Below are 17,285 nucleotides of genomic sequence, written 5' to 3'. Positions count from 1 at the left end.
AACAGGCATCCAATGCTTGCCATTGCGAGGTCACACCTGCAGGAAAAATGACTAAACCCGTGTTAAATGTCCCTTGTTAACAATTTCATCTTATGACCTCTGTGCGCATTTCCAACTAGCATCACTTGAGGTCGTTTCTAGCGAAAGTAAATCTTCAAACAGTTTTTTTTTAATTTGTTTGATAAAATAAAGTCATTGGGAGATGTGGTAAGAAGAATAATGCCCCCCTTAAGATGTCCATGTCCTAATCCCCAAAACTGGAAATATGTTACTTTCTATGGGAAAAAGAATTAAGTTTACAGATAGAATTAACGTTATTAATCAATCAGCTGACGTTAAAATATAAATATGATCCTGGATTACACAGGCAGGCCCCAAATTATCACCAGGGTCCTTGGGGTAGAAGAGTGAGGCTGAAGAGTTAGTCAAAGAGAGGAAATATGTAAGAAGAGGCTGGAGGAATTTGAAGCCCAAGAGGTACTCTGAACTGCCACTGCTGGCTCTGAATATGGAGGGAGAAGCCCAAGAGCTATTGGGTTGGGTGGCTTCTGGAAGCTGGGAACGGCTCTCAGCTGACCAGCAGCCCAAAAACACGGGCCTCAATTCTATAACCACAGGGAAATGAATTCTAATAACCTCAATGAGCAAGGAAACAATTTTCCCAGAAAGGAATGAAGCCCTGCAGACACCTTGAGACTGGACTTTTGATCTACAGTGCTATAAGGAGAAATCACACCTTACTTTTAGCATCTATGGTATCTCATATGATAAGTGATTCTACCATTCAATTATCACTTTAATAATATATAGAGAGCAAATGGTCAGCTGATGAAGAAGCATGACTCATTTTCTTCTTTTGAAAATGATGATAGTCAGTATCCTTGAGAAATAGTCACTTAGTTCCTTACATGCCAAAAAAAGAGGAATCTTTAAAGTCACAGAGTAGATGCTCCTACAGACAACAAAAGGTGATTATTTGCAGCAACAAACAAGCTTTGAAAGAGAGGAGGATAGGTTCCATTTTCTAGGGCTCATTGTTCTACTGCAGGTTGAGCATCCCTAATCTGAAAATTAGAAATCCAAAACTTTTCGAGCACTGAGATGATACCACAAATAGAAAATTCCACACCTGACCTCATGTCACAGATTGCAGTCCAAATGCAATCTAAACTTTGTTTCATGCACAAAATTATTTAAAATGTTATATAAAATTGCCTTCAGGCTAATTTTGTGTGTATAAGATGTGTATAAAACATAAATAAATTTCCCGTTTACACTTGGGTCTCTTCCCAGTATATGGCATTATGCATATGCAAATATTTCCAAATCCAAAAATAAGTTCAAAATCTGAAACCTCTCTGGTCCCAAACATTTTGGATAAGGGATACCTTATCTGCACCAAGGGTCTTAAGGCCAAGTTGCTCAATTTCAAATTTTTCTTGACTGGGTATCCCTTTCTGTCAAAATACTGTCTTTACCTAATTATAACATAATCTTCATGCCATAGGTAAGGGTACTTTAAAGTTTTCAAAGTGAAGAAAATGCCAAGTATGTTGAGGAGAGGCCTGTAGTTGTGCATGGCCCAAGTTAGTGTAGGAAAAAGAGACTGGAATGGGCAGTGAGGTCTGGGTCATGGTGATCCTGGGTGTCATTCTTGGGGGAGTGGGACTTTTCCTGAAAGGATCTATGGGCTTTGTTCAGGGAAGGACATGATGAGACGTAAATTTAGAAATATCATTCTGGAAGACATAATTAGGTTGGAAGCTATTGCTCTGGTCTAGCTCCCACTCTTTCCAAGAAAGCCATAAACTTGGTGGGAGTGGGGATGGAGGAGCAATAACAACAACATCAATATATCAACATGAAATATTTTATCTCCTTGAATTCTCACAATGGTATCTAATTTGCCCCAAGGAAACATAGGCCCTGAGAGGTAATATGACTTCCCCTAGGTCGTGAAGTAAAGGGTCAGAATGACAACACCAGCCCTTTTGAAACAGATTAGTGCTCTTTCTGCCTTCATAGAATTTGGCTTTGTGCTTCCATTTTGAACTCATCTACAAAAGAGTCAGTGATAATCTCTAACCCTGAAGGTTACAAGACATTAGAACCGCGTGTGAGTCTGAGACTCATTTATTAATACAAGTAGGGCATTTTAGGAGCTCAAAGTAATAAAGCTCTCTCACTAATTTAATTAAAATTCATAAAAACGAAAAGAAAGGATTCAACTTTGCAAGTAAAGGAAATAGTAATCAAGTCCATTTTACTCTTTGGAAATAATGAAATGAGTTCCCATATACTGAATGCTTGGCTCTATCAGGCTCAGCGCCACTCTTAATATTGACATCATAAGATGACATTGTTACCCCATTTTACTGGAGAAAAACAGGCCAGAGAAGTTAAGTCATGTGCCCAGTGTCACTGGGTAAGTAAGGACAGGATCACGATTTAAGTCTAGGAATTTCTGTCTTCAATGTTTTCAACTTCCTTGTCATGTTGCCTCAAGTCTGATAAAGAAGTGGGTAAAGGAAACATGAAAGAAGATAAAATGTCAAGGTAACTTTTTTGGTGACTTACATGAAGATTTAATAAATGAAAGCAGCTCTTAAACTTCCATCATGAACTCGAGTTCATTGCTCTTTACAAGCATACTTAAGGGAGTACATGAATCCAGGAAATTGTGTATTTTTCTAGAGAAAGGTTCTATAATTTTCATCAGACTCTGAAAGAAGTATATGACCCTCAGCATGTAAAAGCCATTGCATCAAAAGAAGGAATTCACTCTGAGCCTTATTATACTACTGGTCTCAGGGTCTGAGTGACAGAAGCACAACATTATCCTTGGGTGACATTACATAATTGCTTGTAGACCAGGATCAAGGTAGATCTGCTCGCCCTTAAGGCAAAAGGAAGCCCCCAAATCAATGCTCCTATTTGTAAGGCTTGGATCCTCCTTCCTCCAACATCTTCTCACTTCCTTATTCCTCCCTGATCTGAGGGATTCTTTGGTAAAACAAGAAAAAAAGAGTGACTTTGTTAGCAGTCAAACAAACCAAAGTTATGCTATGAAATATGGTCAATATTTGTAGACGTGCATTAGTGTTGTAGATGCTTCATGCCAAAGTATCCTAAAAGACCTAACTCTGCAGAGTGACAGACATTGAGAATCTATACCATCACCAGGAAGTGGTAGAGGACAGGACGAAGAGATAAGGGGCCCATGGATAGCTACCTATAATGGACGTTGAAGTGACCAAACATGACCTAAAGGGAAAGGAAAACAGTATTTGTCCCATCTTCTGGACTCTGTGCCTGCTTAGGAGTTAAGATGGCCACTACTGGCTCTGAATACGGAGGAAGAAGCCCAAGAGCTATTGGGTTGGGTGGCTTCTGGAAGCTGCGAACAGCTCTCAGCTGACCAGCAGCCAAAAAACATGGGCCTCAATTCTATAACCACAGGGAAATGAATTCTAATAACCTCAATGAGCAAGGAAACAATTTTCCCAGAAAGGAATGAAGCCCTGCACACACCTTGAGACTGGACTTTCGATCTATAGTGCTATAAGGAGAAATCACACCTTACTTTTAGCATCTATGGTATCTCATATGATAAGTGATTCTACCATTCAATTATCACTTTAATAATATATAGAGAGCAAATGGTCAGCTGATGAAGAAGCATGACTCATTTTCTTCTTTCGAAAATGACGATACTCAGTATCCTTGTGCATCCTGACATTGACTTGCCCCTTGCAACACTGTGGGAGGATAAAGAGTATTTAAGATTCCAGGGATCAATGAATGTTCATTCTAGAGAATAGCATTGTTGGTTCAAAGGGACACAGAGTTCAAAAACACAGAAAGTTTCTCTCTGCCTTTGGAAACTCCCAATAAAACCAATTCTACACCTTGTTAAGGTACAACAAAAATGTTTTTTTCTCTCTCTCTCTCTCTCGCTCATTTTGATTACTTCAAAAGGCCACCAACTTACAGAGAGCCCTTAAACTTGATCTATTAACTTTCTCTGGGAACATAACAGTCGGTAAACAGAGCCTCTAACAGCCTGCTTTCCTCCATGAGTACTGTGTGGCTGGTCAAAATGGGCCCTGGGGGCTGGGGATTCACACCAGCAAGAAAGAATTATAAGCTGCCCACAACCACTCTGGAAAGACAATAAGGAAAATGTCAGATGCTGAATTATACTTGTGTATCAATCATTTCATAAAAAGGCTCTATTATTTCTGATCTTTTGATGACTCTTTCTTTAGTGGTCACTACTTTTTAACAACATTATATGCAATTTCTTTTACCACCATGCAAAGACATTTTGATTTTTAAGCCCCAGTCTACTCCCAGTTTCACATATATGGCTTCATGATCTGACAAGAACAATTATAGTAGTTTTACTCTATTAACCCTAGAGCCAGCTTGCCTAGCTTAGAAGGTTTACAAAAATCAAAAGTTCTCTGGGAATGCATTTGTAAAATTTCTGGCTCATCTAAAATGGAGAATTACTCACCAGTTGCTAATTGGTTATCTTTAAGAGTCTAACTTAGATATTTAGTTTTGGAAATAAAATGAATCTTAGGGATCATCTTGTCCATAAGGGTCAAATATGTTTCATTTTAAGGGCCAGCTGTCATTGATTGGGCTTTGTTCCCTGAAATTTTGTGTTGAGTAGGATTCTGAGACTCAGCCTAGGTTCCATAGCAAAATGAGCCGTGGTGAATTTCTACTCTCTCTGCCATCAGTGCAGATGTCGAGTAGAACTATGCTCCTGCAGATAGTTGCCATTCTGGTTCTAGCCCAAACCACTCATTTACAGATGACAAAACTAACTCCCAGCAAGGTGAAATGACTGAATCGACGTCACTCCAGGACTTTATAGGAGAATGGGAGGTAGATCTTAAGTGTAGACTGAGTTCTTTACACCAACCAAGCACTTAGGATAGGATGAACCTAAGTGTATTTTTGATTAACCAATTCCAATCTCCCATCTTTGCTAATTTCAGCTTGTCCAGCATTAGATATTTCTTGTTTTGATGTATAACTTTTGTCAAAAGTATATATTTTGAGGGAAGGAACACTTCACACTTTCTTTATATTTTTATATTACTCTCTTAAATAATTTGCTATAACTGCATAAAAGAGATTGAAAGCAAACAGCTGGTAGTCTGTCTCTAGCTATTAGGAGGTCTGGAAGAGGGTAAGGAGGGTTTACCTTTGTGACTTAACAATTTTACCTCCAGTAGGATATAGAGGGGCAGTAGAGAAATGGACAGCTTTGGGAGGAGGAGGGTTGGGGGTTACTATATTATTTCGTATCATTTTTAAAATCAGTCTATGTCTATATATTATTCGCTATCTTTCTTGTCCTCACTTGATGCCCCTTGAACACCCTGGAATGCCTCAGCCTCCTGAATTAGAACTTCTGCCTGGAGAATTCTTTCTTTATGGCCCACTCCTTTACTTCTTTCATGTCTTCACGCTTATATATCACCTTATCGGAGCAATCCTCTCTCATGGCCTATTTGAAGCAGCACATTTCTTCCCTTCTCTCTGCATTCCCTGACCCTGCCTTGTTTCTTCATAGCAGGTAGCACCTGACCATTACAAATTGTTTACGGCTATATTTATATAACATACCATCTGATACAGAGTGTACTATACCTTTGCAATAAATTATGTACTTGCTTTTCTCTTTCACTGCTAGGTTATAAGTTGAGCATGTTCTTTGTTTATCTTTTGTTTCTTAGCCATAGAACAGTCTCTGCTGCATAGGAAAACAGCAACAAATCTTTGTTGACTTTAGTAATTTGAAGCGATATTCACATTTGAATCAATCTAGCTTAAAATTTCTGACACTATTGAGTAGGGCTTGGAAATTACAGACTGTGGACCACTTCCAGCCCAAAGCTTGTTTATGTAAATAAACATTTATTGGAACACATTCATTCCCAGTTGCTTATGAATTGTCTGTAGCTGTTTTCATGTTACAATCGTAGAGCCAAGTAGTTGCAACAAAGACCATACAGCCTGTGAAATCTAAAACATTTCCCATATGACCCTTTATTAAAAGGGTTTGCTGACTTCTGCTCTAGAACATTAACAGGGATGAAAGTTATCAATAGTGGACATAGCTTTCTTACTACAATTGTCCAAGATGCTCAGAGTCAACTCCCCGTTCCTTTATAGAGCCTCAGGATGCAAACTTCTGAGCAAATTCTGCATTTATTCCACAAATATTTTTTGAGTACCTGCTATGTGCCAGTTACATGCAAAGGCCCACTGACATATGATTGGACAAAAACAAAAGTTCTTTCCTCTTGAAAATACACATTCTAGCAACAGAGACAATAACCAATGAAAATATGAAGTAATTTCCATAGAAGTGCTACAGAAGAAGAAAAAGGGAGGAAAATAAGGGGCATGTTCCAAGGATGGTGGGAGGAAAAAGGGGTATATAATATTGTATCGCACATAGGACACATTGAAAGGATAACTTTAAGCAAATACTTCAAAGGATGATTAAGGGGCCTTGGAGATCACTGGGGAAGAATATTCAAGGCAAATAGAATAGCCAGTGCAAAGAGCCCAGAGCAGAAGTGTATAGTTAGCCGGTTTTGAGGAACAGCCAGGAAGGCCCTGTGAATGAAGAGGAGGGAATGAATGGGTGGGGCATTCACACTGAGAGTGTTCTGTTTTAATCAGAAACTCTAATTGGAAGGGAAATACAATTTAACAGATATTAGAGAATCTCCCTTGGGGCATTTAATTTTGACAAATAAGATACCGTAGAATACTGTTAAATTGATTACATTTTATTGGCCCAAAGTAATTTGATTGCTGATTTCACATTTTCAAATCCCAGTCCTTACCTCATTTATTTGAAACCTCAGAATTGAAAACACTTTTGATCATTTGACTTCCTATGTCTCTGATCCTTAAATTTGCTCAAGAGGCTTTCCGCTGGAGAAGAAAACCTCTGTCGTGAGGAGTAGAGATGGGCTCTGCAGTCAAACTTTGTGAGGCTAAATCCTGGTTCCCCCAAATCATTGAAGCTTTCTGAGCCTCAGTTTCCTTATCAATGAAATGGACAGAATAACAGTGACTATCACAGGGTTTTTGTGAACACTGCATGACATAATGTGAGGTAGCACTGAGCACAATGTTTATAAGCATTTCTTTACATGTCAGCTCTTATTATTCCATATTTTGCTTGTTTTCTATTTGAAAACAAGAATTTTTTTTCAAATTCCCAGTGATGGGGAATTTATTCTCTCCTGAGGCAGCTCCTTGCTTCTTTGGGCAGGTCTGGCTGTTAAGTATTGAGCCCAAATTCCCCTCCCTGTAATTTGCATTTACTGGCACTAGTTTTACACCTTAAATCAAATAGATTTCATCCATCTTCCATCTGAAAGCCCTTTAATGATTAGAGGTAACCACCATATCCCTTTCTAGTCTGTCTGTTTCCTCAGCCATGCCTCATTTCACTCTATTTTCCTTTCTCTCACCACACTAGGTTTCTCCCTTTGACCTTGCTCCAAATCACCTTACGTCTATCTTAAATTACAGTTACACTTCTTCCCAACATCACTCTCCTTGTCCACCTTCCAATTTAATTAATTACATTGTTTTTTCTACATGTCCAAGTTTATAAGATGTGCATACCGTCCAGCAACGGTAATTTCTACAGTTGGTTAGCCTTAATGCTTCTTTCCTTTTTTTTTCCTACTATACCTGCACTCTGGTTTGACCATTGTGAGGGTTGTGGATGGGATTCAGGATTCCCCTCTTTTGATCTTCACAAGTTCATAGCTCAGTTTTCGTCCATACTCTAAACTCACATTGAATTGAAGGTTAACATTTTTTCCAACAATTTGCTTCACACGTAAAGCTACTAAGTTACATGTGCCAGATTTTCCCTTTGTACAAGCTTGTTTTGTGATTTCAATACTAGACCTTCTTATTGTCTCCTCTGCTAAAATTTACCACATCAGCTTTATCTTTCTTCAACTCTTGATCTTTCATTATTGCTGCTACCTTAGATCCACATGACAATTTCAATGGCACAGTTTCTAGGTCCTTATTCAAGTTATTGATTTAAAATACTGAGTATCTCATGACTGAAGACAAAGCCTTGTGTTGTACCCCTAGACGGTGCCCCAAGATTTAATAAGATCCCATTGGTAAGATAACTAAACCAATTTTATCTCACACAGGTTACATAGTATCTTTATTTGTCCTTCTGATCATGAGTGTATTTTTAGGAATATTTTCCAATTCTTCACTCTACTCCAGATGCACACCATCTGTAGCATTTTATGATTTATTAGTCAGATATTAACCTGGTCTGAAAGGAAAATAACATTGTACTGATCAGGCTTGTTGTTTACCTAGCAATCATTTAGAAACTCTGATGATATCTGTCCCTTGTTTATAACCAGTCATTGCTTTCTCTGGCTGAGACAGTAATGCCCATCAAATATTGCATTTCTTCCCCTGCATTTTGGGGAGCTCTTGCAGTTAGACAAGGCCATGTACCTAAATCTGGCAAAAAATACGCATGGAAGTGGCATGTGTCACTCTCTGGCCGAAACGGTGAAAATCTCATATATAATCCTGCACTCTCCCTTTTCCCCTGCCTTGGTGGCTAAGGATAATTAGTGGTCCAGATAAGGTGTAGCTACAAAATGACAGAGCCTTCACTGCCTGGGTCTTTGAAAAACTGTTTAGTTGATACTCCCTGCATAAGGATCATGCATATAGTGTGAATAATGAATGCAATATTTTCTTCTGTCTAATTACAAAGATTTAGGAAATGGTAGTTGGCTACTGCAGCATAACCTCACCTATTCCGACTCTTTCTTTTCTTTTGCTCCGAGATTAAAGCCCAAACTCCATGATGCAATAGGATCTGTGGGATTTAATGTCTCTCTCTTCACCCTCTTTTGTGCCACTTCTAACTCATTTCCCCTTTTCTAGTTATTCTGACCTTGTCATTGTTCCACATCATTTCTAGAGGAGTGAGCCCCCATTATACATTTTCACAGCATCCTGTACCTCCCCTTCAAAGCACTTTGCACCCATGCAATGATAACATGTGCAATATTTTAATGTAATGTCTATTTTCTTCACTACAATATAAGCTCCTGGAAGTAGGGACTTTATTTAATTCACAACTATAACCTCAACATCTCATATAGTGACTGGCACAAAGCCCTCCAATTTCTGACCATGGCTGGATATTCCCATGACGTGAAGAAGAAGTGAAAAAAAAAAAAAAAAAGACCCAACAGATTTTACACTTATGCATGAATTCCTCTAGTCCAGTTTTCTGATTTCTTTTGATCTCAGAAGACCAAGCCACATAATATTATGCTTGAAATAGAATTGCCTTCTCTTTACAGATGTAGCTTATCAGCTCTCCACATGACGTGTCAAACAGAAGCAGAAAATGGGTGAAAAGGGCAAAGATGATGAAACTTAGCACCCAGCTGAGCAACACAGTCATGAGAAGAGTGACAATTCAAGGTGGGCTATGGAGTCATGTGGCTACTGGGGATGGGATGACTCTAAGCTGAGCTGCTAAGAGGAGAAGATGATATTTAAAAACAATTGCACGGCCCATGGACAGTTACAGCATTTCCTGTGGCCAGGGACATATTACATATCACAAATTAGCCTTCCATCTACATCCATGAGCAGGTCCATGCTTGGTACAAGCATATATATAATTTTTGAAAAATAACAGCTGCTCTGACAGCACCTAGCTTGGTGCTGGGAAATAAAGCTTGTAAGGAATCTTGACTGAATTATTGATTCTGCTTTTTAGAGTCAATAAAACTAGTTTTCTGAATCATTTGGTGCAGCTATTTTCCTAATTTGAAATCTCTCACTCAAATCTAACTTAAGCATCTTCGGAATGGACAAGTTTCAAGGATAAAGGTGGCTTTTGTAGATGAAATTAAACCTCAGCGCCCGCCTGAACATCCACAGCTACCTCCGTCAGGAATGGGGACCCTATTTGCTTGCATTATCAGTGCCACACACTGGAAGGCACATGATATTGGATGTAATGCAGTTTTATGTATATTTTCAGCATCTGAATACCATCACTTTTTAAAATACTTTTTAAGCATTTTTAAGAACTGGGCAATATTCTAAACGCTAACTTTCCAAAATGGAAAAAAAAAGAGGAAACAGAGGCTAATTGGTGTCTATGCAACATTATAACCAAAATGTTCTAGAATAAAATCTATTAATTGCTGCTCTTCTTTCTTGACATTCTCTAGTCAAGACATCAATGTTTCAAAGACATGGGAAGAGGCGGCAGCTGAAGACTTGCAGGTGGATAGGAGGAAGTGAGAAGTCAGACCTAAGGGTCAGGTGGCCCTATCTTCACTCTAACCATAGTGCCCTTTATCTAATTTTACTGGAGGCAAAGGCTTCTACTGTTACTCATTTCACTCATTTATTCCTCAGCATTTACCAAGTATTTACTATGTGCACAGCATTTATTGAAAAAAAAAAAGAAAAGTTGTGATGGGTAAACTCTGATATGGCCTGCATATTCATCTCCTCCAAATCTCATGTGGAAAAATAATCCCTAATATGGCCGTATTGAGAGGTGGGCCTTTAAGAGGGGATTGGAGCATGAGGGGTCTGCCCTCATGAATGGATCAATCCATTAATGAATTAATAGATTAATGAGTTAACAGATTAATAGATTATAATGGGAGATGAACTGGTGGCTTTATAAGAAGAGAAAGAGGGCTCTGTGGTCCTGAGCAAGCATGTTAGCACGCTCAGCCCCCTCATCATGTGAGGATACCCTGTACCACATTGGGACTCTGCAAAGTCCCCACCAGGAAGAAGGCCCTCACTAGATGCCAGGCCATGCCCTTAGACTCTTCAGCCTCCATAATTGTAAGAAATAAATGTATTTTCTTTATAAATTATTCCATTTCAGGTGTTCTGTTCTAAGAAAATGGACTATGACAAACCCCTTATGACCTTTGTGGCTGTATAATTGCCTCCCTGTTGAGTGGCTGGAAACTGTGAATCTGATAAGATTCTAATCTGATGAAATATCACTCCAAGAACCAAATTCTACCATAACTTGAATGAACTTGGATGCAGATTTTTCCCCAGAGCTTCCAGATAAGAGCATGACCTAGACACCACTTGGATTTTGGTCTTATGAGAGCCTAAGCAGAGATTCCAGTCTAGCTCACCAGGGTTGCTGACCTACAGAACTGTGAAATCATAACTGGGTGTTGTTTTAAACTGACAAGTTGTAATTTGTTATGCAGCAACAGCAAACTAACACAGAAATAAAGTAAAATTAGGACATTGATACAGATTTCAGAGCCTCACCCTCCAATGGGGTAAACAGACTTTGTATAGCCTATATGATGACACTCCTCCCCACAAAAAGCAAAGTACATTTGTATTTTTTGAAGTGTCAAGTCTGTGTTGCATTCACTCCATTCATGTTTGGTAAGTTCTAACCATGTGCCCTGCACAGCGTGGGCTGTAGGATCGAGAAATAGATTTGGTTTCTGCCCTCAGGAGGGCTCCGGTAGGAGAACATGACAACCTCCACAGGACAGGTGCATAGCCCTGCATCGTGAGGAACCATGGATGACATTGGAATAGGGAGGACTGGCTTTTACAGGTTGTAGGCAAGAAAAGCTTCTTGAAGCAAGTAACAACAGAAATTAATCCTGAATTTCAAAAGCATATTAGGTCAACGTTTTACAATATTTTCAGACAATTTCATCCAATGATTATTATTAACATTTTGTATTGTTCAATGGACACAGTGACACATTTAACTGCCTTTTTTGAAATTGTGGGGCCACTTATACCAAAAAAAGGTCCATATTACCCACGATTGCCCCTGCAGTCATTTAACTTGATTCCTTAGAAGGCAAAAGTTCAGCAGTTGAGCAGCTTGACAAGTTTCACATTGATAAAAATTAAGATGCATTTCCCTACTTTCCTCTTAAATACATTTGCACCGGGTTTGAGGAAATAGGCCTTTGAAGAGAGAGGAAGTGATTACATTTTCAAAAGTGTAACTTTAAAGTGAGGTGATAATGAGGATCACGGAGAAACTCAGCATTACAATCCTTCTCAATCATTGTTAGGAGGGTCAAGAGAAGCAGCGGAGTATCTGTGTATGTATAAATGGAGGGACAATTCAAATTCTCATTTGTAACTTTGTACTTTGGAAGAAAGTGAAACAATTGCATTTGCTCTTTAATTTTCTGTATTTTAAAATCTATTCCATATTTCTCTTTCTTGTGGACTACATATTGCCTTTCAATTTTATGAGATTTTCAGAATTACAGCACAAGGTCAATCCTATGAAAGAGAATTATTACACAAGGTCACTTTTGTGCAAAATAGAGGTATATACACACATACATGCACACACATTTCCTCATTTATATAAATTGATTTATGTCAGTGCTAATTTAGAATTAAACAAACTGGAATTTTGACAGATTATATCTTTCTAGATTTTTGTCTAAGACCCAAAATAATGACTATGGATCTTTAGCCTGCATTAAAACACACACACACACACACACACACAGCCCATTGGTTCATGATTAATAGCTCTCACATAATAATAAGCAGTATAATTTAAAGTGCAAATTTATATTAAAAGGGCAGGAATTTTTTTTAAAAAGGCACAAAATGTAATTATAACAGTAGAAAGGAACAAAAGCACACCTCCTGGCAGGCAAAGAGAAAGGAGAAGAGAATTGCCTATTATATATGGGACTTTTTGATAAATACAGCAAGGAAAGCTTTACTGAAGAGCTGGAATAACTTCAGTAGAGCTACGAAGGAAGGGTGGAAATTAAAATGATCATGCTACTTGTATGTTACTTAGCTACTCTTCATAAGCCATTTCAAGTAGCTAGGGAACACAGAGCAGTCAAATGGCTCACTTAACACACACATACCCAATAAAGTCAATAACCCCAATCTGTATTCCTATTTGAAATTCTCATCATTAGTGTTAAATACAGTAAGACATTCTTCTTTAAGTTTCCTTGTTCTTTGTTCTCTGCTTTCAAGGCCAGACTCCTTTACTCTCTGTATTCCCTTGCCCTGAGAAACAACCTTCCTCCCAGTCTTTATCTATAGAGTCCACATTCCACATCTGCTACTCACTCTGTAAATCACTGACCCTGCCACCCACCGCTGGCCAAAACTGTTTTCTCGCCAATGGAACTGCATCCCTGCACTTTTCAAATTAGCCAACCAGGTTCAGCTTAGATTGTGCGGTCCAACTCTAGCCAACGGAGACTAGACACAGCAGTAGGAGCCCAATGCGTTAGGGATAAAGCTGCTGCTTTCCTTTGTTCACTGTGCTCTCGTGGTGACCAAACTAACGAGCAGCATGTTTCTGCAAAAGTAAACTTTGCCTTGATGAAAAAATCAACTACTGCAGTGTTCATTTCATTTGTGACCTCGAGCTTGATTTCTAACAATTCGCATTGCTCTTCAGGTGGACATTTTGACGTCATTTACTTTTTAATCTGGTTAAGGATGAGGTGTTAGTTTTCTTGACAAGCACCCAATTTAACTAGACAATAGAATAGCAAAGGCAAGTTCACTGAAATGGCTTCAGCACTTTCAGACATCTAGCAGACAACAGGTATCCAAGGAAATGAGATGTGGAATATGGTAGTATTGTTGGGTTAGAACAAAAGAACGGATTGAGTTAGCTCAAACGTATGATACCTGGCAGTGGATAAACAGGCACAAATAGAGAGGAACCTGAGGGCCCTGAGGTGCTGAAAGCCAGAGAGAGGATCAGCAGTGAGGAAGAGCAGCAGCAGTATGGCACTATTTGCCAGGCATTTTTCTAAGCGCTTTGGATATACCAACTCACTAAGTCTCTCAAACAAACCTATGCTGTAGGAGCTCTTATCCCATTTTACCTATGAAGGCATTGAAAGTTGCCCAAAGTCATCTCCAATAAGTGGCACCACTGGGATTCCACTCCAAGAGTCTGGTTCCACATTTCATGCCCTGATCCACTGCTTCTCAGGGAAGAAATTGCTTAGGCAGTGACTGAGAATACTTAGATACTCCTGGGTTCAAATCCCAGATTTGCCACTAATTAATTACTTGACTTTAGTCACTTATTGACATTGCTCAACCTCAATTTTCTTATCTATAAATTGGGAATAACAACACAGCTTATGGCATAGTTAGGAAGATAAAGTAAGATCTTCCATGTAAAATGCTATTTGGAACAGACTCCTAAATAGGACGTGCTCAGTAAATCCCTGATGATATGAACAATATGAAGAGCAAAGAGGTCATGCATCAGTCATGATGTGGTCCAAGAAACACAACTGCTGGGAGAGCTACGGAATAAGGGATTTATTACAGAGTTAGCTCTTGTAGAATCACGGGCACTAATGGGGATATCCATGCAGGCTGCTGTCTCTGTGTGTAGTGTTGAGCACAGCATCCCTAGAGGGAAGGTGGACTGGCACTCAGGAAGGAGAGCTGGCTGTGAATGAGCAAGAAGATGATGCTGAATCCAGGCACACAAGTAGAACTCATGATCACCTCTTAGTGCCTCCAACCTCCTTTCAGTGGTTGGCTTGCAGAGGAAGCTGGCTCCCTCCACATGTGGCTGCATCCACACTTGGTCTAGGACTCAGAGAATCTGGAGGAGGAGTCTGGTGTGGGTGCTGCCTCAGGCCAACAGTGGACCCAGTAACAATGCACACCACCTCCACCACATCTGGTACCCAGCTCCAAATTTCAAAGTGTAAAGATGCAGCGGCTCCTTCACTTCTGCGTTCCAAATATTGGGTAAGATTTCTTTTGCAGCTAACACTGAGGTTCACAATATAGAAAAGGAAATTCTAGGAAATTCATTCTAGATTAGCTTACTTGATACAGTACAAAGCCAGTGCAATCAGAGATACACACCTTATGTTCTCAGTATTGGCTAGTTCTTTTATAGTTTGAAATAATGATTCTAGGCCAGTTGCGGTGGCTCGGGCCTCTAATCCCAAAATTTTGGGAGGCTGAGGCAGGTGGAATGCTTGAGCCCAGGAGTTCAAGACCAGCCTGGGCAATATGGAAAACCCCAGTTTCTATAAAAATAAAAATAAAAATAAAATAAAACAGCCTGACATGGTGGTGCACTCCTGTAGCTCCAGATATTCAGGAGGCTGAGGCAAGAGGATCACTTGAGACCTGGAAGTCAAGGCTGAGGTGAGCCATGATCATGCCACTACACACTACACTCCAGCCTGGGTGATGGAGCAAGATCCTGTCTCAAAATAATAATAATAACAATGCTAACTCTAAAAAACAGTTTGACTTTCACTTGGAGCCACTTTCTGAAGAACAACAATAAATTTGGACCTGTTCATCTCCTCATGTGGACTTCCCATAGTCAAAGACCACGCCAAGCACCATATTTCTTAACAGCTTCTGGGCACTAACTCTTACCCCTCTGCCACATTCTGCAGTGCTGAGCATATTCTGTTTCTAACACACCAGGTTTACTGACTACTTCTCTGTTTGAAAGCTCTGTTGACTCCTATTACAAGATGATCACATCCAAACTCCTTGGGTTGTCTTTCCTGTCTAGGCCTAAGTTGTTTATCCAGCTTTATATTTTCCTAGCTTTTTGCCCCCTGTTATTCTGCTTATACTTTCAATGTAGCTCCTACCAGATTATGTCATAATTGCCACCAGGCAGGTTTATCTCTCCCATTGGGCAATGAACTACTTGTGGGTAAGACCTGGCTCTAGCCACAATGGTGGAATAGTGGAAGGTATAAAAGACAAAAATAACAAAAATCGCATGTGTCTATTTTTCATTCACTTATTCATTCAGTTGTTGTACACATTTATATATATGACCTTCTATGTGCCAAGTACTGTATCCAGTGTATGTAAAAGGAAACAAAACAGCCGTGAAGACAGCCCTTGTGGAGCTAACATTCTAGTCAGGGTATCAGATATTAAATAAAAGGACATGTGAATAAATGCAGAATCAGTTATTGTGAAAATGGCTGGAAATAAAAAAAATAGATTGTTATTCTTACTAAATAAATTCAGTTTCAAAATGATGAGTTAGGTCGAAGGAATTTAATTTGTGAACATAAGAGAGCAACAGTTAGCCCAGCAGAGAATGGACATATAAATAAATGTGGGCTTATCAGCACAATGCTCAAAATAATTGAAGAACCAAATTCAATTCCCCATTTAGTAGTTGCAAAGCATTATGATAGGCACTGAGCGAGTGGGCGCTTCAAAAATTACCAGTTAACTTTGAGAAAATACAAGCAAAGGCTCTGAAAACAGCTGTGTATGCTGCCTAGAGTATGCTACCGTTAGAGAGTGCTAATCCCTGGAGAGAAAAATCAGTTCGTGAAGATCGGGACCAAGCTGTAAGATTTTGTGAGCGTTCTTATCAAAATAAAGGCTCTCAACAAGCATACAAGGTATCGGCATCCACAGACAACAATTTGGTAAAACAACAGTTGAGTTTAGAGCATTGAATTTTAACAATGGGATATTAATCATTTATTTTGGATCCAACATGCAAAATTCCCAGATGCCAACTCCAGTGCCAAAAATGGACATATGGAGAACAGCAGGTATGAAATGATAAATCTTGTGATTTATATGCTTTCCTTGCTGAAAGTCTCTAATGATTCATTTCATCACCATGGAGCAATTTCCTCAACAAAAATTTGTCTTCCCTATCCCTTAATCCAAGCAACTCATTTACTATTCACTTTGTTTCTCTTTTGGTATGGTCTTTGTCAAAAAACACTTCCCTCTTAAGAATTACCTCCTTATGAACACCACGCCTTTGATCACCGGCAAAAGGTGAATGATTGTTCCAGGTAAGAACAAAGGGAGCTATTTAAAACCTTCCCAATCAACTGATCTTTTTGTTGATTACACCTGTTTGGGAATATTTTTCATGTCATATTTTTACTTCAGCTTGTCACAAGTTAGGCAAGATATTAAATTTGCACGTGAAGATTCACTAAACAGAAGTTTTTTTATATACCATGCCACGTTTAGTAACAATTGGTTTCAATTAATTTAATGGAGAGTACGGTTTAAATTCAAAAAATCTTTGTTTATTCATGCATTCATTCTTTCATCCATACATTTACTCTGTAAACATAGTCAGTACATGTTAGGTACCAGATATTAGCAATCAAGTAGCGAGGAAAATAGGCATGGTGTATGCCGTCAAGGTGATAAGG

Source organism: Symphalangus syndactylus, chromosome 21, assembly GCF_028878055.3.
Source record: "Symphalangus syndactylus isolate Jambi chromosome 21, NHGRI_mSymSyn1-v2.1_pri, whole genome shotgun sequence".
Lineage (NCBI taxonomy): Eukaryota > Metazoa > Chordata > Mammalia > Primates > Hylobatidae > Symphalangus > Symphalangus syndactylus.
The sequence above is the reverse complement of the archived record's forward strand: the minus strand, read 5'-3'. Positions refer to the sequence as shown.